The 20,635-nt window shown below is 44.7% G+C and overlaps 1 protein-coding gene and 1 long non-coding RNA gene across 8 annotated transcripts in view; one reads left to right on the top strand and one right to left on the bottom strand.

Moving 5' to 3' along the window:
* The window catches only part of PHACTR1 (phosphatase and actin regulator 1), a 302,761-nt gene that overhangs the window by 132,089 nt on the left and 150,037 nt on the right, over positions 1 to 20,635 (top strand). The window lies entirely within an intron of this gene.
* LOC123364205 lies at positions 23 to 18,309 on the bottom strand. The gene is made up of 3 exons (XR_006577034.1): positions 18,187 to 18,309; positions 9,319 to 9,412; positions 23 to 116 (listed from the first exon to the last, which is right to left on the bottom strand). It is a non-coding gene; the product is annotated as an uncharacterized LOC123364205 (long non-coding RNA).

The following is a 20,635-nucleotide window of genomic DNA, read 5'->3' as shown; positions in this document are numbered from 1 at the left end:
GAAAGCATTATAACCTTAATTACCATGAGGGGTGAAGGGCTTTGGCAGCAGTCAGCAGTTGGATACAGTTGGCAGTCATAGCTGGGAACCAGGGCTGCCGAGAGCGGGTTCGGGCCCTGGTGAAAAAAACATTTTCAGGCCCCCCAACAAGGGCGGATTGGCTAAACAGGGCCGACGAAGCTGGGCCCCAGGCCCCCTTACGGACCGCTGGGCCCCAGTAATTTGTACCAACTTCCTCCTTCTCCTCCCCCCCCCGCCCCTCCCCCCCGTCGGCCCTGCTGGGAACATAATAAAATTCTAAATGGCAAACTTGTAACACTTGTTGGGGCTGTTTCTTTTAACTTATAAGAAGCAGTCTAACTGATGGCTAAGGTTAAGATTTTGTCAGATATTTTTACTAAAAGTCATAGACAGGTCAAGGGCAATAAACAAAAATTCATGGAAGCCTGTCCTTGACTTTTTTTTTTAATTTAAAATACCCTGTGGGGGGATTAACTGTTGGAGTCCTGCTGGGGGCTGACCTCCAGCCCCCAGGGGCTGCTGCTCCTGTGCTGGTCCCCAGGCAGCTGCCCCATTCCCGACACTGCTCCAGCCCCCAGGGAGCCACTGCTCCTGCACTCCTGAGTGGAGGCTTACAGGTGCTTCAGCCCTACTGCTGCAGCAGTCTGAAGCGGAGGAAGTCATGGAATCTGTGACCACCATGACAGAATCAATCCTTACTCATGGCAAAAGAAGCCAACAATGAATCTTCTCCCCTCTGACAAAGTTCCTCTGCTGGATTATGCCTGTTGCTACCTTAATTTGCATCCACACAAGGGGGCCATTTTGATACAGTCTTTATTTAAATGATCACTTGCTATTTTTTTCCATTTGTTGAAACTTGGCATTTAGTCTTCCAGACCAGAAAAAAATTGTTCTACAAAATATGATTCAAGTCAGTTGGATTATTTAAGTTGTCTCCCAAAATCCAGTTGGCCAATGTGTCTTTTAATTTAACAACATGTACATTAATTTAAATGTAAAGGCTTTAATTGGATAATAAAGTCAGCCCAGTGAGAGGGACCATTGTTTATATGCTATATCAAGCTCACTTTATCCCAATAGTTGGTTACCTCTAACCAGACCCCTCTGCAACTGGCTAACCTTTTGAACTCTGCATTTCAGTATCTTCCAGTCTTTAACTAGTAACTAGACAGTATTGCCACGGTTCTGACAGATCTCATCCTACAGTGCCATTTGTAAAATGATAAATGTAGTCTTGTGAAAGGCTACAATTCTAAGAGTGTCTGTGAGAAAGTTGATGCTTACTCCTTAAGTTCCTTCTTTGCTTCCTCTGCAGATTCAGTTTGGACAATAATATTTGCACTGCTATCACTGTGCTAATTAACAAAGATAACAGTCCTAGTTTTAATCAGCTATATGGTTCCATTCTCTTTCCCTGAAATTTCATCTTATAACAACTGGCCAATATGTTTCTTCATCATTTCTCCATATACTTCAAACACATATGACGCTTGTACTAATATTTTAATTATAATATTGTTTCCCTTGCTTCCTTCCTTCCCTGTAATTTCAAACCAGTACCTCGTGGCCTTGGCATAAAAACCAAGCATTGTTATTTTGTGGGTTTCTTACTCTGTACTCTTTCTCATCTAATTATTTTGCTTAAATCTGATCTAATCAAATTAAATGTAATTCTTAATTGGCATTTAAGAAGTTATTCTGCTGAAGTTTCCTCTGCAGTGTAGGCTAATGTGTGTGATGAAAAAAGCGTGCAATGCAGTGTTTAAGGGGTCTGTCCTCACTCTTGATTAATCGTTTTAAGAGTCTGTACAAAACATTCTGCTAACATATTTGAAGCCAGGTGATACGCAGCCAAGATACCCCTGATTCTGCAGTCAGAATTGTGTGGAGTGTTAGAACTAAAATGTGGATAGAGAAACCCAAGATCTTTTTCAGTCTTTCCAGGGACGTAGAAAGCAAAGGCATTGGATGAAAAGGCCCAGATTTTCAAAAGTGGCCTTTAATTTTGGGTGCCTCCATTTTTGGGTGCTAGGTGACGGAACTGATTTTCAGAGATGTTAAGCACCCACACAATTTCACCTGATGGCACTGGCAGTTGCAAGTGCTCAGCACCTTTTGAAAATTAGACCATAACCAAAAAACTGGATAGTTATTTTGTTTGTTTGTTTTTTAAGAATCCTCTCTTGAAAATTTTACCCATTGTTTTTATGGGAGTGAATAAGGACAGACCGTGGATCTCTCACCTGTTTACTCCTGTTGGACCCAAGTTCCATGGAGACTTTAAAATCAAAGACCATTTTCAACCAAGCAAACAGACTAGCATCCAAAAATGTACTGCAGTAAATTATCCTGCTTCACAATACGGGTACAAGATGATGTACTAGGTCTTTTCCATCTCTATTTTCTGTGGTTTTGGAGTTACATGTTATGTATCATTTTTAAATTTGGCATTTCAAATGGACTAAAAATCATAAAAGTTCTAAATCGTGTACAGAAGATACAGCCAGGGGCGGCTCCAGGCACCAGCACAGCAAGCGTGTGCCTGGCATGGCAAGCCGTGGGGGGCGCCCTGCCGGTCGCTGTGAGGGTGGCTGTCAGGCCGCCTTTGTCAGCGTTTCTGCGGGAGATCTGCCGGTCCCACGGTTTTGGCGGTAATTTGATGGTGGGTACGTTGAAGGCGCGGGACTGGCGGACCTCCCACAGAACTGCCGCCGAATCCGCGGGACCGGGGCGGACCTCCTGTAGAAACACTGCCAAAGGCTGCCTGGCTGCCGTGCTTGGGGCGGCAAAAAACATAGAGCCACCCCTGGATACCGCTATGACTTTCACACTGAGGACAATTGTAGCATTCGTCTATTTTTATGAATGAATTGCCATAGGGGAGTTTCTGAAGAAAATGGATGTTTATTCCACTCTATAGCAGCATCTTTGAGCCTTCTTGAAATCTGCTACATAATATATTTCTTGGCTTTAAGAAGCAGGCTTTGCCTAGCTGGAGTCAAAAGGCTTTTTGAGACTGTACTAACCCCCTTGCCAGCACTACATATTGCTTTAATGGGACATTTGTGAAAAGGGCCCTTAAATGTATCCCGTCTTACAAGAAAGGAATGTTTAATGAGGCCATTTGGTTTTTATGCTAATTACACTTCCAGCTGCTGTGAAAATTATATGATGAAGCCACCCCAAACAGTAATACTGCAGCATAACTCTGCAATAATGTATTCCTTCAAAAAATAATGTAATACAATCAATCTATTAGAGAGAGGATTTACAATACGTGTTTCAAGGCGTGAAGAAGACTTGCAGTGAAATGCACTATTAATATCTTAATCCTCTTCTTTTTATGAGGGTTAGGGAACATCATTAGCCAGATGTGTCAAGAAATGTTTCACCAACAAAATTAGTAATAATGAAATCTCTAGTTTTGGGGAAACGGAACAAGAGTGCCTGTCTGAAAAAGCTGATCCTCTTGTGTAATAATCTGTTCTCTAGCATTAGCTGCTATCACAGTGATACATGAATGGACAACCACCCTCAAAACAGACTGGTTCTTGAAGACTAGCCCTTTTTGGGTGTCTTTGTTTAATGACAGAACACACTTAGGTTTATTTTTATTTTAGATTGCATCTGACCTGTGGAAACTAATGACCATTCTTCGTACACTATTGGCCTCCATTTGTGCTCTTAGTGGTTTTTTCTGTCCTTGTATAGAGGTGGAGAAAAATAACGAGATCATTCTAACGTAAAATGGAGTCATGGGGGGCATCACTGTATAACAGGAAAGAAGAACACTGCATGATTCCAAAGCACAGGTGTCCAGAGTGCGGCCCAAATGCCAGATATAGGGCTGGATACCTGGCCCATTGGCCACCTTTTCGCTTTACCTAAAGGATGCTTATCAACAGTTCTACTTTTGGTGAGCTCATGCAGTGAACAATTTCTAATATTCACAGTTGTGTGTATTAATAATAAATAGCTGGGTCCCTTGGAATGCAGGCAAGCTTCAGTCCTTAGTATTACAGAGTTTACTGTAGGAAACATATATCCCCAGTGTAACTCCATTGACTTTCTTGGAATTACACTAGAGTTGAATTTGGCCCTTGAGATTCAGAGCAACAAAGTATAAATATTACAGTGCCATTTGAATGGAACAGTAGGTTAACCTCTACAAGGGAAAGCTGTTAGGTGTCTTCACTAAGTATTGATGGTGAAGGCGTTTTATTTCTGTTGGGGATCCAACCCAACCAGCATTTCCAATAGTGGGATAAATGAAGCAAGAATCCCTCAGGCTGGAGCGCAGTATATTGATTGAGTGCTATTGTATCAGTGACCTGCTGCATGGCTGACCCATATTTTACTTCTGCTACTTGTCATAGTATTGTGAGCACATAGTTCAGTGACTCAAGTCTCATAGGTTCTTTTAATTATTAGAGTGGCTGCCCAGTATTTGGCTATCTTAGAATCATGGTGGTAATGCCAAATGAGTAAAATATTGTGAATGTGAATTATAATCCTATGAAAAATGTGACCCGTAAATATGATTAACCTAGACCAGAGGTGGGCAAACTACGGCCTGTGGGACCCTCCTGCCCGGCCCCTGAGCTGCTGGCCTGAGAGGCCGGCCTCCAGCCCTTCCCCTGCTCTTCCCCCTCCCCCACAGCCTCAGCTCACTGCACCACCGGCACAATGCTCTCGGTGGCGGGGCTGTGAGCTTCTGGGGCAGCGCAGCTGCCGAGCCCAGCCTGACCCGGTGCTCTGTGCTGCGCGGTGGCATGGCTGGCTCCACCCGGACGGCAGAAGCAGGGAGGGTCGGATAGGGAGCTGGGCCACGCCTGGCTGTTTGGGGAGGCACAGCCTCCCCTAACCGGCCCACCATACAATTTCCAAAACCTGATGTGGTCCTCAGGCCAAAGAGTTTGCCCGCCCCGACCTAGACAAAGAAATAACTCCATTGGGTCAGTCTAGGTCTGTGGAGTGGAGGATTGCAAACCTCTGTGGGTGGGTGGTTGTATTGTATACTAAATTGTTGCGAGAAAGAGAATCAATTTGTAAAGAAGGGTTTAAAATGGAAAATCAGAAGATGAATAAGAATCAGACTTAGCCTGATTTATAGTAATGCACAGAGGTGAGAATTTGTCTCTCTTCTTAGGAATCTTAGTCAAAGAGCTACAAAGCAGAAAAGGTGCAGAATATGATCATATCACATATCTGCTTTAACTGAAAATTAGGGGTGGACTCTAAGGGCCAAATTCAGTGAAATCTGCACCTTATTAGTTCAGGACTTAATTTGGAAACTAAACAGAAGTGCAGTGATTACAGCAGGAAATGAAAAGACAAGCGTATTGGGTTCTCTTCCGAGTTCTGCTACTGATCCGAGTCCCAATCCTGCTCCCATTGAAGTCAGTGATGATAATATTGGGGTACTGTGGGACTAAAATAGTGTTTCACTAACTCTGGCAATTTTATCACAAGTCTCTCAATATTTAGTGTTTTTTTTTCTTTAAAGCTCCAGCTTATGGAATCAAGTGATTAGGTGAAAATTTCAGCTTTAAAAAAAAAAAAGAAAAACAACCCTTGCTATTTCTGGAAAAATAGCTTGAAAAATGTGAAGCAAGTGCATCTTAAAGGCTTAGAATTCAGAAGGCAGATAAAAAAGGACCCCAACCTTTTTTTTTTTTTAATTTCGCTATTTTCAGGCCAATCTGATCTATTTGAGGCCTGACTTGTAATATTTGAACTTTAGAGTTGGCAATACAGTACTAAAACCAATTAATGATTGTAATGGGACCATAATGTGGTATGTATTTAAAGAGCAATAGAGACAGTTGCAGTTAAGATTCATAACAGTTTGCATTGATTTGTATACACTGACACAATTTAAACCTTTTGTTAAATGTATCTGAGTAGCCTGGTATTTACAGGAGGTACTTTAGAAAAGAGCAATTGCAAAATAGATCAGTGACAGCTAAACCTTATTAACTACTTCTATATTTCTTCATAGAGTGGCAGGTACTTCGTACCTGATTGGAACATGGCCTTGCATGGTTAAGCTCTGATTCTGCAATTGGATGCACACATGCAGCTCCGATTGCAGGACTGGGGTCTGAGATTGTCTTTGAGTTTTAATTTGGCAGGTATAGTTCTCTTAAAATCAATAACACATTTAAACAGCAGGGCCGGATTAACGCAGGGGCTTTAGGGGCTGCAGCCCAGGGCCTTGGGCTAAGGGGGGCCCTACAGGCCAGATGCAGCCTGCTGCTTCTTTCATCTGGCTCGTGGCAAGTCTCCACACCGCAGGTCAGATACCGGTCCCCGAGCCTCAGCGCCCCGCCCCGTGTGGCTGGAGCCGTGAGTGCCGGCTCATTGATGTGCCCCTGCGGCTCCTAGACGAGGGGCATTCAGGGAATCTCTGCACACTGCCCCCTCCCCCAGCGCTGGCTCCACAGCCCCCATTGGCCAGGAACCGCGGCCAATCAGAGCTGTGGGGGCAGTGCCTGCGGGCACGGGCAGCGTGCACCGCGCAGAGCGGCCTGGCCCCTCCACCTAGGGGCTGGACATGCCGGCCACCTCAGGGAGCAGAGCAGCATGGAGCCAGGGCAGTTAGGGATCCTACCTTAGACCCGCTGCACCACTGATGAGGAGCGGGCCGGAGCCTGCACCCCTGCTCCAGCCCGGAGCCCCCTCCCACACCCAAACTCCCACCCGGAGCCCGTACCCCAAACCTCTTACCACACCCCAACCCCCTGTCCCATCCCTGCCCCCCCCCAGATGGAGCTGCACTTCTCCCGCACCGCAATCCGCTGCCCCAGTCCCGAGCCCACTCCCGCACTCCAAACCCCGAGGGGCCCACAAAATCTAATAGCCCCGGGCTCACAGGAGAGTTAATCTGGCCCTGTTAAAAAGTAACCAATCTGTTTACTGTGGTACGCAGTATAAATTCAGCTCTTTTACTTACTTGAAATCGTTAGCACTTTTTCAATTTAACCAATGGTACCATTCACCAGCTTTTTAAAAAAGTTACTACAGAGTTCACATTTACCAATGGCTCCTGGTTGAAACTGAAGACACAAATCCACACCTTCTCCCTGCATTTTGCAGGACATTCTCAGTCACAAAATGCTCCTCATTAATTCTTCAATTAAAAGTAGTACAGGGCCGACAGCTGGAAGTGCATAGATAAGGCATGCTCTGAATAAGGGCCGAACAGAGCCCAGAAATACTGCTGCTTCATGTTGTCATGTAGATATGCTGAAAATCCCTCACAGCGAGCCTGATTCTGCTCCCACTGAGGAACTGTTCTGCCCTTGATTTCAATGGGTGGAGTGCCTTGCAGTCAGATACTGATACTAGAAGCCCAGGCCTGTGAGCCCTGTCGCAGCTATGAGCTTGATCCTGTGTGATGCTGAGCACCCTTAACTCCCACTGAAGTCAGTGGAACATAAGAGGTGATCAATACAGTGCAAGATCAAGTCCTGCGTCCCCGCTTCAGGACCCAGTGGGTTGCTAGGACACAGATGTGGGCTTTGACATTTTAAAATGTGTACTTAAGGCTTTATTTTGGTTAGGTATATGCCTAAGGAAACATTTCAAAGCCCCTGAATTCTCTATTGTTGCTACCTAGAATAAGACCTTCATGTAGAACTGTATACAGGGACTTCATTAAAAAACAAACAAACTGTAAGTCCTACACCAACTAACCTCAGTGCTTTATGGTCCTGATCCAAAGCCCATGGGATGCAATGGTGAGACTCCTGTTGAATTTAGTGGGCCTTGGATCAACTCAAGCCGTATATTAAGTGTGATTGATACATGGCATTTCTTCCACAATTCTAGGCCTAATGAAATTGAGAAGATCTACTACTACAAACCAGTTAAAAATTCAGTTGGGTACCTTGGATGTAAGTGTCATACTCTTGGTAAAATTGTGGCTAATGTGTATGTATATTTGGATATGTCGTCATTGGCCACATGGCTAGCAACTTTTCCAGAGTTGATCTCTTTAGGAGGATTTCATTTTACATTTTTTAATAATCCAGTCTGAATTATTTTCAGCAGCCTATTTTGGAGGTTCTTTTTTCCCCGTGGATGTAAATGATTCTCCTGCATTTTAAAATAGGTGCAATGTAATATGAATGTGCCTGGTGCTCAGGAGATGTGACTGGCCAAAGCAGTAGCACAGCAGCTCACTAGTGCAATAATAGTAATAGCTCCGGAAGCTAAGGAATTTAGTTCAGTCCTTGCAGAAATCAGCCTACGCAATTCACCACTTACGCCTTTGTCCACAGACCAGTATTTCCCAAACGACATATAATCAGTGCTAGTGCTGGAGGTTTTTGTGACGGGTACTGCAGGCACCATCTTAGACCACAGGCTTTTTTGCTGAGCCATTATACTGCCACTGGCCAGCTCTCAGTCAGCTTTGTGCATCCAAACTCACCCTGGAGTTTGGGCTGCTCAAAAACCCGGTCTTATCTTGGCAAGATTGGATTTCAAGTTACACTGCAGCACAACTGAATGGAAGAGAACAGGCTGACTGGTGTCGCTGGGGGTTACAAATAAATCATCCCTTATGATTTTAGATGGGGAGAGAATTAATGGCCCACAAACAATATGTAGAATTGGTTGGTAATCACAGTAAAGGGGAGCGGCAGTTCAAAAACATTTTCCAGCTCCTAACGCCATTCCCAAATGTACAGTAGTCCTGTACTCAGATATGTTTGGGGCTGTGCAGGTTTTGAGGGCATGACCATTAGAAGGAAGAGAACAAAGGAATGGCTGCTCTAGGTGGCATCCTCCTCCTGCTCACCTCTAGAAATGCACAGAGAAATTGTTTGATCCTCTGATCTCTGATGATCATGAAACCCCCATTCTCTCTCATCCTTCTGAAAAGGAGACTAGGGTGCAGTCAGCTGGGGACGGGAATGTGTTAACAAGAACACAACTCCTAAGCAAGCCATGTTGCCAGAAAAGAGAAGTAGGGGGCAGGGAAGCATGAGGGGGCAGGAGGAAGCCCACAGGTGTCCCTGCCTGCCACACTCAGGCCATCAAGATCTCTCAGGATCAGACATAACAAAGGGATAGAAAATCATTCATGGTTTAGAGGTGGTCAGTTTAGAGCTCCTATTTACCCTCCTAATACAAGAACGAGGGGATAGCCAATGAAATGAAAAAGCAACATATTTAAAGGCAATAGAGGGAAATGACCAGCTAGTCTGCGGAACTCACTATCCCATTACATTATTGAAACAAAGGAAAGAGATTAGTAGGTTTCCACCAAAATTGGCCTCACCGCACCCTTTACGTGGCTGTAAAAGGGCCTCCTGCGATAGCAGTCCTTGGGTTCCCTGTTCCCTGAAGAGTGCAGGGACTTCTGTGCTCCTGCTGTGCCCTGGGAGATGGGGAAGAGGCAGAGTCATGATACCCATCACCAGCAGTGCAAAAATACATTGATTAATAACTTTTCCAGTTTGTTTATCATGTTAACGATATTATTTGCCAGCAGAGTGAGACTGGCTTGCCAGGGTGATGGAGTAGATTGCACAGTCCCAGTGTTCACAGAGAAGCTGGGAAGAAATTGTGCCTCAAGCAGGCACAATCTCTCTGGTGCTCCACCTGGGGTGGTGCAGATCTGCACTGCCCTCTACCCATGGCTGTGGTGTAAATGCCGCCGTCTGTTACTTAGTGGACGTCTAGAAACATGAGAAATTATATCCCATCTTTGACTCTGCTCCAAAGCCTATGGAAGTCGGAGACATCATCGTCAGAGCAGTGTCTGGTATCCTGTCTCTGACAATGGCTAGCACCATAATGTTTCAGAGGAAGGTACAAAACGCCAACAATAGACCATTTTTAACAATGTGCCTACAAGGAAAGTTCTGTCCTAACCCCAGGCTGTTAGGGCCTGATCCAGAGCCCACTGCTAGCAATGACTTTTCATTGACTTCTGCAGACATCTCAGGGAACACTGATAGAGTTAGAGAACCACACCCATTATCCTTTTTTGGCTATGAAAACCGCAGTCTCCCACTGGGATGATCTGTGAGAGAAAGCGCGTGGAGTTTCCTTTTATCTTTGGCCTTCCTGGTAGTTTTTATGGAGGAAGCATGATTTGGTCCTTAGTGTGGTAACCTGGTACAGTTTCCCCCAAAGTCTGGGAAAACTGTTATAGACTGTCCCATTTATTTTAAAGTATTTCCCCCCTCCCATTAACTGAAAAATATATAAAGTTAGTTCGGCTCTAAAGATCTGATTTACACTAATAAATGTCATTATGGATGTTGTCGTATTTGATATCAGAAAACCAAAGACTTCAGTAATGAGCCATTCGCTCATTGAACCTTGGCTTATTCAATCCATGAAATGAGAACAGTATTGAAAATTTCAGGATGGCTTAATTAGCTGGGGATGTACAACATCAAAAAAGAAAAGTCTATTGCAATGTCCCTATAAATAAATAATACACTTTTTGTTCATGGGTCAGTTGAACCCCTTTCACCTCTGACAGAGAGTATCTTTCTAATACACAGATCGTTTTCTTTGACAATGATCTGATAATTGAAGATTTGCTATGAGGATTATTTTTACAAGAGGATACATCTAATGCTGTGCCTGTTTAATCTCAGGGATCTTTTATTACAGCTGCTCATCTCTTCTGGCTGAAAGTAATTAGAGTAGGGATGAACTCTTGGACCCCTACACCAGGAATGGGGTATATAGTATGGTTCACTTCATTTAGATGGTCTCAGTCTCTTCTGAAGATATAGCTGGGAACCTGCAAACCTTAAATATTGTTAGACTGCCAGGATGGGATAGTGCATCTTGGTCAAGCAAAACAAAATTATGAATTATAGTAGTACCCTATGGTCCCAACCAGGATCAAGTCCCTGTTGTACCACACATTGTGCAAGCACATAGGAAGACAAGGGGTCCAAGAAGCCATAAATATAGAGTGTATTTATGTGTGTACATATGCATGTATATATAAAATATCTTTCATTAGATGTCTTCATAGCCTCATAGAAGATCATTGCATGACAATTGAGGAAAATGGGAGTTTTATCTGAGTAAGATCTAAAGGATTTCTTTCTCCCTTTGAGACAACATGCCATGTCCAAGAGAATGATTTTTGTGTGTGCATGTCTGTTCTCTTTCAAGCATATTTTCATCCAGGAAATACAGTATGTTATCATGTTATGCGCTGTTTTTTAAAGTGCTCACCAGCATGAGTCACGGTTCTGTAACCGAACTTTCTATGGAGTGGGGAGGAATACTTTACACCATGAGGTGCTGCGTGATTTACAGGATCCTCTTTTGTTTCTCTGTATTTGTGAAGATGGTGACCACCCTAATTAGGTGCTGAAAATGGGTATTTAAAACTTTATAGGAAAGCTAGAAAGAAAATAGAATTCTACAGCAAAAATCTACAACAAGGCAGAGTTAAAGGTTGCTTAGTAGTAGATCATTCCCTTGAAGAACACTGAGTTGAGCAAATACCAAACTTCTGAAGACCAGGAAATTCACAGTAAAGGTTGCCCATGCAGACTTAACTCTGCCCTTTTTCAGCAAAGCCCCAATATGCCCTGTTATCACACATACCTTTATTCTGCCAACCCCACAGTTGCTAAAAGCTCTTCTCTTCCTTTTACAATCCATTCGTACTCACACACAGGATTCCATCTCTAGCGCTGCACAAAAAAAAACAAACCCCGAAGCCCCCCATATCTGGGTACAAACATGGGAGGGGAGAATACAAGTCTGACAGGTGCCCTGCCCCTATTTTCCTCTAGTCCCTTTCCCATTGTTCCACCCTTCCACTCCCTCTTAAACCCCATACCCCCCTCACCTGAGTCCCAGGCCTCTCTCCCCTCCACTTCCATCTATCCCCATCTCCCCTTTATTCTCCCATTTCTCCATCCCCTAATTATCCCTTCTGTTACCAGATTTGCCCATTACTTTGGGGTATACTCATTTATTAGGGTTACTCTTCTGGAGCTATCCTGCAGGACCTAGGTTCTCCCTGCTGCAAGTCCCCCCGCAACCCCCCATGGAGCTAGGTTCCCCAGGGCTGGGTTCTTCCAGCCCCAGAATCAGACGTGCACACACATTAACAGAGGACCGGGTTAATCAGCACTCCCAAGCTGACCCCTTATATGTCCCTGGACTCATTAGGCTGGGTCGAGCAGCATTTCTAAGCTGTCACCCTCATAGGCCCTTGGATTCAGTAGGCTGGGTCGAGCAGCACTTCCAAGCTGCCACCCTCATATGCCATGGGCACTGCACTGGAATAGAGTATGCCTGAGCAGGCTGGGTCGAGCAGCACTTCCAAGCTGCCACCCTCATATGTCCCAGGCTCAGCACATCCCCATCCCCACTTTCACGTTACAATTGTTCTGGGAGTGACCCATTTGATGAGCAAACTCCACAGGATTTTTGGGTGCTGCAGCGATCTTTTAGCATAGGTACAAGGAGTGTTGCTGCAGAGTGAATGAGGAAGCCAAAAAAACACCCATGAGGGGGAGAGAGAGAGAGAAGTAACCAGCTTAACCATGAAAATTATTTATTGCCAGGTAATAACCATAGGGAAGCCAAACAAACAAAACAGTTATAATATTAAATCTAACTTAAATTTGATTATAAAAGTCAGGTTTAGAAAACTATAACTGCTCACACAAGTCAGGGTCAGAAGTCTACACCCAGAGAAAGAGAGCTGGGTTCTCACCACTCCCTGAAGTTTGAATCGATCGGGGGTCCCAGGTGGTGGAGGTAGCTGAGGGGCCGGAGTGCTGGAGACAGGCAGAGCCCCAAGCACGATCAGTCAGGGGAAGATGAAGTCCCAATGGAACTGATGTAGATTTTGGAGCAGAGATCCCCCATCATGCAGTGTTTCCCTGCTTTTCTTGTCCCAGAGTTCCATGCAGTTCCTGCCATGGAATCTCTGTTCTCCATTCTATATGCTAATGGCGATGCCTCCCCGTCCCATCTTTGATGCAAATGAGGCTACAGGAGTTTCCTTAATCCTGTCACCCTTGTCTGGAGGGGTTTACGTGCGTCTCCCACTGCCTTTTCATTGCTTTTGTAAGTATTTCATCTGATCGGTTTTGGTTCAAGCAGAGGCTAAGGCGGGGAGGTCTTTCATAAGTCAGACAGGCTGGGTACTGTGCCATGGTTCCCCAAGAACACAGAGCTGACAGGTAACACTTCCTTTCCAGAAAGCATTCACATGTGTAATTTCCATTCATGACTCTCAAATTGTAGCAATCTCCAGCCACTTAATCGAAAACTTCTTTGTATCTCAGGAGGGGGGTTGTGATTAATTTATCCTTAGATATGTTAACTGAAGGGTGAATTCACAGCCACCAAGAGGTTTGTGATTCATCCAGTCATTATTACCTCTCAGTTTAACAGTACAAAATGAAGGAAATCATTTTTGGGGCGAGCCTGTAACTCGGGAACCTCTCTATCAAATGACTTCAAATTGGGAACACTATCTTCGCCCCATGTCTCCATGAGGCACACCAAATTTTGAAGCAATCTATTTAACCATTTGAATTTTAGAGCACTTACAAGAGTCAAGATTAAAGGGTATAAAATGGCAGGAATAGAAACCTTCCAACCTTTTTTCTATATTGGTGCTTGTGCGGTGTAACAAAATGTGTATTTTCTTAAATACTGTTCTCAGTTTGCATCCTTCAAAGACTTAGTGGGTGTCATGCACTACCTTAGGTAAAATCTGACAGATTGAGGCCATTTTGACCTGCATCACTTCAGTAATTTGATCTCTTGTGCTGAGCAAAAAGGAAAAAAACCCACCTACAAACTCTTTTTTTTAAGTAGCTGTTTTTTCTGGGGCTTATATCTCCAGAAACCCTGGCTCAAATTATTCCAAATTTGGGTCACTAACCCTACCCTGCACCCACTTGAGGCTCACCAAATTTCAAAGAAATCCAACTCAGTATGTTGATTTTAGAGCACTTAGAAGAATGGCTCTCAAACTTTTTTACTGGTGACCCCTTTCACATAGCAAGTCTCTGAGTGCAAACCCCCCCCCCTTATAAATTAAAAACACTTTTTTGTATATTTAACACCCTTATAAATGCTGGAGGCAAAGCGGGGTTTGGGGTGGAGGTTGACAGCTCATGACCCCCTCCCCCCATGTAATAACCTCATGACCCCCTGAGGGGTCCCAACCCCCAGTTTGAGAACCCCTGACTTAGAAAGTTCAACTTTTAAACAGATATTGTGACAGAAGCTCATCTATAGCAATCCTGCTGCACCACTCTAATATGATATCCTCTTTTTCTGTACTAGTTGCAAATTTGCCTCTAATGCCAGACCTTGTGCATGGATGGCTTTGGAGGATTGTATTGTTAAATAAAACTCCTTCTTATCTCCAGCTAAACAAGTGCTAGGGCAAAAGTAGCACTGAAATGCCCCTTATGGATTATTTGATCTGTGTACTTGGTTTGAAACTCTCCACAGAAAGGGTTAAACAAATAAATGGCTGGTTGCTGTGATCAGACATGGATGCTAAGGGTATTGTATGGGGTAAGTACCCTTTTGTCTGGATGGCGACTGAAGCCAGCTCCAATGAACACTAAATATAGCATATAGTTGAACCTGTCTGAGGATGTATTTCTGCTACAGAGCAGCAGAACAAAAGGAGGGTTAATGATCAGGATGCCCAATCCCACTTTAGTATTGAGCACAGTGAGCTCAATCTGGTCACGTCATGTGGTCTAAGGAGTTTCTCAGTTGAGAGTAAAAGGGAACAGTACACTAGGAACAATGTGTTGAAGGCAGGAAATAAAGACCATGGGTCAGAGAGGAAGTTACTTTCTGGCTGCAGGGCTGGACACGATGTCTTAGCTGGAGGTTCTGCATATGAAATTGCCTGAGTGTTGCTTTACAAGCTGCAAAATGTTACGTCTCAACCCAGGAGCAAATGGGTGACTGGTGGAGGAGGGGATTACTGGGGAGGGGCACCAGCTAAAGGGGAGGACATATGACCTCCCCACATGACTCCTCCCCAGCTGATCTATAAGAAGCTGGGAGAGTATTTTTCGCTATTTAAGAGCACCGTGTACTGCACAAGAAATATTAGTTATTCTTTTCTTCTCCTCCTCCTCCTCCCAATGAAATACGTTATTGGAGCACAATGAAATAAGGGATGGACAAACAAATCGGGTTAAAAATAAGAACCTCTCTCCCCAGTCCTTCCCTTACACAGCCTGAAAAACTTCACCTATCAATCTAAAATAAACTCATTTGCATTATTCAGAACTGTATGGTTAAAGAGTTCCTCAAGGCTCCTGGCCCCTGCTGCCTCTCCCTCACTCCCCCCCATCTCCCCTCTCATCCCCACTGTCTCCCTGGGCTCCCCCCCCCCCCAAACCTGAACACTCATCTCCCTTCCTTGCTCCCACTGCTTCCCCCAGGCCACATGGCTGCTGGCCCCTGCTGCCTCCCCCAGCCCCCCCCAATCCCTCCCATCCCCCATAGGTCCTGCCCTCCTCTGGATCCCCTTCCTTCCCTCCCAAATACCCTGACACCGCAAGCTCCCTTTGCTTACCCCAGGCAGTGGCAATCAGGCAGGCTAGTCCAGGCAACCATGTACCTGAGCAGCAGGTAACAGGAAGGGGGACACAGAAAAGCTTCCCCATGCCTCCTCTGGCAGAGAGCTGGGCTGACAGCCCAGTCTTCCTTCCTTGCTGTAGGCGCCATAGAGTGTGGATCAGCGGGATTGCTAGCTGCTGGTGCCTTTTCCATGCACACGTGTCTGCAGCTGCACTCGAGTTCAAGTGGCAGAAATGTTTTTCCCACCCCCCAGGAGTCTGGGGAGGGGCATGTGACCCTTCTTGCCCCTCCCAGACATTGCCTAGTGATTAGATTTCCATTTAGAAAAGGCCATAAATCCAACAGTCAGGTGAAAGGATTAGGAGAACATCATAATTTCAGTTAACACAGGAATACATGCAAACAAGGAATAGGAAAATGTCACCTGGAAAACACTATCTGCTCTTTCCTAGGCATATAGTAGAATGTTGCTTTTGCATGTGGGGGTTATGTAAGTCCACTGAGATACCAGGACTGACCAACTTGGCACAAGTGAAGAATGTGACTCTGTACTGTCTGGTTAAAAGTCCCCACTTTGTTTCATCCACAAAGTTTCAGTGTTTCCAGGCAACTGTAGGGAATGGAAGATTGTGCATGACTGCTTAACAGTATCTCTGATTTTTTTTCACCTCAGCCGCTGTGGTTCATTATGTCCAATCCTTCTGTCAAAGCAATGGATGTTAAATCTCCCTTTGAGTAAACCTGCTCTGTTAAACTTCTAAACCATGGACTACTTGGTCTGTTTCTCAGTTGGCATGTACTGGAGGGCTACAGAGTTTTGTCATTTTCATGCTCAAAGAATAGAGAAGGAAGCACTTCAGGAGACAAGGGACGGGAATGGAAAGGTTTCTCTCTGTGATCCTGTATAAATGTTTTCTTCTTCCTAAAGCTCTGTCTGGACTGCGTAATCTGAATTGGTTGCTAGATATTTTCAGGATCATGTGATCTCAGTAACACACAGTTATACATTTTGTGTGTCACTGTGGTGTGTAGTTGCTGAGGCCCTGATTCGGGACTGCAATTAAGCAACTCAAGACAGGAGTTAAGCATGTGATTAAATCCTATAACTTCGCTGGAATTTTTGTACATGCTTAAGTGCTTTCCTGGACAGGGGTGCATCCTTGAATCAGGATGAGGAAGCAAATCCTATCTCTATTAAAATAACTGCCAAAATTCTATTGACTTCAATGGGTCCTGATCTGGCCTGGTATGAAAAGTGAATAAAGTCAGACAGCTTTATTTTTAAAATCTCAGTAATGCCAGATAATTATAAGACCATTTAAACTGATACTCTCGGGTTAAAATCGTGTATTTAAAAAGAGGTTATACTAAAACAGACAAATTCAGACTAATTTTCTTTTTGTCTCCATTTATGCTATTTGTTTAATTTTTTAACTTCACTCTGCTCGGATAAAGAAAACACACTAGTCAGGTTAGTCTCTAGTCAGTTTCATTTTTTGGTTCTTATGCACTAGCACAGTGGTCCCCAACGTGGTGCCCGCGTTCTGGCATCTTAATGCGCCCGTGTCCTGGCCCCCGGGAGAGCACCCGCCGAAATGCCGCCGAATTTCAGCTGCATTTCGGCGGGGACGCCTCTTGATGACGACGCTTTTCGCCAACAAGTGATGTCATCGAGAGGCGTCGCCCCCGAATTTCGGTGGGGACACCTCTCGCTGACGCCGCTTGCTGTCGACAAGTGACATCATCGAGAGGCGTCGCTCCCAAATTTCGGCATCGAGGGACGCCTTTCAATGAAGTCACTTGTCAACGGCAAGCGGTGTCACTGAGAGGCGTCGCTGCCGAAATTCGGCGGCATTTCAGCGGGTGCTCCACCGCCGCAGTGGTCCTTCGGCTGGCGCCCGCCAGCCAAAAAGGTTGGGGACCACTGCACTAGCAAAAGAGTATGGAGCACATGTTAGCAGAGAGATTGCCTCATGCACCAACTCCTCTTCCATTCATGATCACGTTAACAACCCTGTGGCAACTGCAGCAACTGCTTAAGAAATAAGAGGAAAGCATTTAGGCAATTTTAGCTGTACTTTTACAAAACCTAGCAGCTGGAAACAAGGAATACAGCATCTTGTGGCCAATCAATTTTCTGTGGGCAAGCAGCAAGCGCTCAGTTAGGAAGCCTCTACATTAGCACATTGCTACAGTGATTGGGTTGCTAATGCTGCAGAAGAATGTTACATCTAAACAAAACTATCTTTGAATTTCTCCAGCTGTTGGGTTTCAAAAGTTTCTTCAGCAACCAGATAAAATTTAAAAATTCAGATACGGTGTGAGCTCACTGACTTACTTGCATTCATTTACAAATGGGTTGGACTGGTTCTATTCTATTATGATTATACAGCAGGCGGGACTAGAAGACCTCTTGAGGTCCCTTCTAGTCCTGTGAATCTATGATTTTATGATACTATACCAGTTACCATGTCATCTAGCGTACTTTCCAGTGGTTTATTATATTTCATCAAAACTCAGACTGCCACATACTTTTTCTGTATTTCCTGCCCCACCATTGCTGACTATATTTAGGGCATTTATACTTACGCTTTGGATTTAATTTTCCTATGTTCTCCATATCATTGAAAATATATATAATCGGATAGTAGTTTCTCTTTGACACAGCCCAGGTTATATCTGTGCTTACTCCTGCAGAGAAGTCACAGTCTGATGTTAATGACATCACAAGCTACTAGTGCTGAAATTGTGACATTGCAGTCACAGCATGATTTCAACACAAGCACACACAGGAGGAGAAGATTGTACCTAGTTGCCATGATGACAGGAATGCTAAAATAGCCTCAACAAACTAGGCATGAGATCCTCATTCTCATTCCAGTCCGTTTATGCTGGGTAAAGGGGCTCTAACAGCCCTGGGTCTGGCCAGGAGAGAATTCCCCCAGTGCGAGAACTGCAGAAGTTAGCTATAAAGATGTCTTCTGAGGACTCCTGCACATTAAGTCCTGGCATGGGGGTTGTGGCAGGGGGATATCAAGGACAAAAAGGGCATTAGGGGCAGGGCCACAGCATGCAGCACTGAGGAGATTCTAAGCAGTATTACTGTCTGCAGGACAGCCCAGGAGGCTTCCATAACTTACACAGTCCCCAGGGATCAGGAGGAGGGTGCAAAGTTGACTTAAAGCCATGTTAGTCCCCACTTATGCCTGGGCTGTGTGTTCTGTGCTGTGCCTCTTAGGGTATGTCTACACTACGAAATTAGGTCAATTTAATAGAAGTCGGTTTTTTTAGAAATTGATTTGATACAGTCAATTGTGTGTGTCCCCACTTAAGATTATTAAGTTGGTGGAGTGCGTCCACAGTACCGAGGCTAGCGTCGACTTCTGGAGTGTTGCACTGTCGGTAGCTATCCCACAGTTCCTGCAGTCTCCACCACCCACTGGAATTCTGGGTTGAGCTCCCAATGTCTGATGGGGCAAAAACATTGTCGCGGGTGGTTCTGGGTACATGTCATCAGCCCCCCACCCCCACCCCCGCCGTGAAAGCAACGGCAAAAAATCATTTCTTGCCTTTTTTTTTCCTGGGTTACGACATACCACAGCAAGTATGGAGCCCACTCAACTCACTGTCACCGTATGTCTCTTGGGTGCTGCTGGCAGATGCGGTACTGCAGTGCTACACAGCAGCAGCTCCTTGCCTTTGCAATTTTGCAAAGATGGTTAGCAGCCGTATTGTACCATCTGCTGCTGTCTCCTGGTTCCTCCTGGCCGGCCTTGGTGAGGTTGGTCGGGGGCTCTTGGGCAGACATGGGTGCTCCTGGCCAGCCTCGGTGAGGTCGGTCGGGGCGCCTCGCCAGACATGGGTGCTCCTGGCTGGCCTCGGTGAGGTCAGTCGGGGGCGCCTGGACATAAATGGGAGTGACTCCAGGTCATGGAAGAAATGGTTGTAGGGGACAACCTTGATTCGGGTGATCATGAGCTAATTCAGTTCAAACTAGATGGAAGGATAAACAAAAATAGATCTGGGACTAGGGTTTTTTATTTCAAAAGGGCTAACTTTAAAGAATTAAGGAAATTAGTTAGGGAAGTGGATTGGACTGAAGAACTTGTGGATCTAAAGGCGGAGGAGGCCTGGAATTACTTCAAGTCAAAGTTGCAGAAACTATCAGAAGCCTGCATCCCAAGAAAGGGGAAAAAATTCATAGGCAGGAGTTGTAGACCAAGCTGGATGAGCAAGCATCTCAGAGAGGTGATTAAGAAAAAGCAGAAAGCCTACAAGGAGTGGAAGATGGGCGGGATTAGCAAGGAAAGCTACCTTATTGAGGTCAGAACATGTAGGGATAAAGTGAGAAAGGCCAAAAGCCATGTAGAGTTGGACCTTGCAAAGGGAATTAAAACCAATAGTAAAAGGTTCTATAGCCATATAAATGAGAAGAAAACAAAGAAAGAAGAAGTGGGACCGCTAAACACTGAGGATGGAGTGGAGGTTAAGGATAATCTAGGCATGGCCCAATATCTAAACAAATACTTTGCCTCAGTCTTTAATGAGGCCAATGAGGAGCTTAGGGATAATGGTAGGATGACAAATGGGAATGAGGCTATGGAGGTAGATATTACCACATCTGAGGTAGAAGCCAAACTCAAACAGCTTAATGGGACAAAATCGGAGGGCCCAGATAATCTTCATCCAAGAATATGAAAGGAACTGGCACATAAAATTGCAAGCCCGTTAGCAAGAATTTTTAATGAATCAGTAAACTCAGGGGTTGTACCGTACGACTGGAGAATTGCTAACGTAGTTTCTTAAAAATAGAAAAGGAAAAAAAGTGATTCGAGTAACCATAGGCCTGTTAGTTTGACATCTGTAATATGTAAGGTCTTGGAAAAAATTTTGAAGGAGAAAGTAGTTAAGGACATTGAGGTCAATGGTAATTGGGACAAAATACAACATGGTTTTACAAAAGGTAGATCAAGCCAAACAAACCTGATCTCCTTCTTTGAGAAGGTAACAGATTTTTTAGACAAAGGAAATGCAGTGG

The sequence above is a fragment of the Mauremys mutica genome, chromosome 2, assembly GCF_020497125.1.
Source record: "Mauremys mutica isolate MM-2020 ecotype Southern chromosome 2, ASM2049712v1, whole genome shotgun sequence".
Taxonomy (NCBI): Eukaryota; Metazoa; Chordata; order Testudines; family Geoemydidae; genus Mauremys; species Mauremys mutica.
The sequence above is the reverse complement of the archived record's forward strand: the minus strand, read 5'-3'. Positions and strand labels throughout refer to the sequence as shown.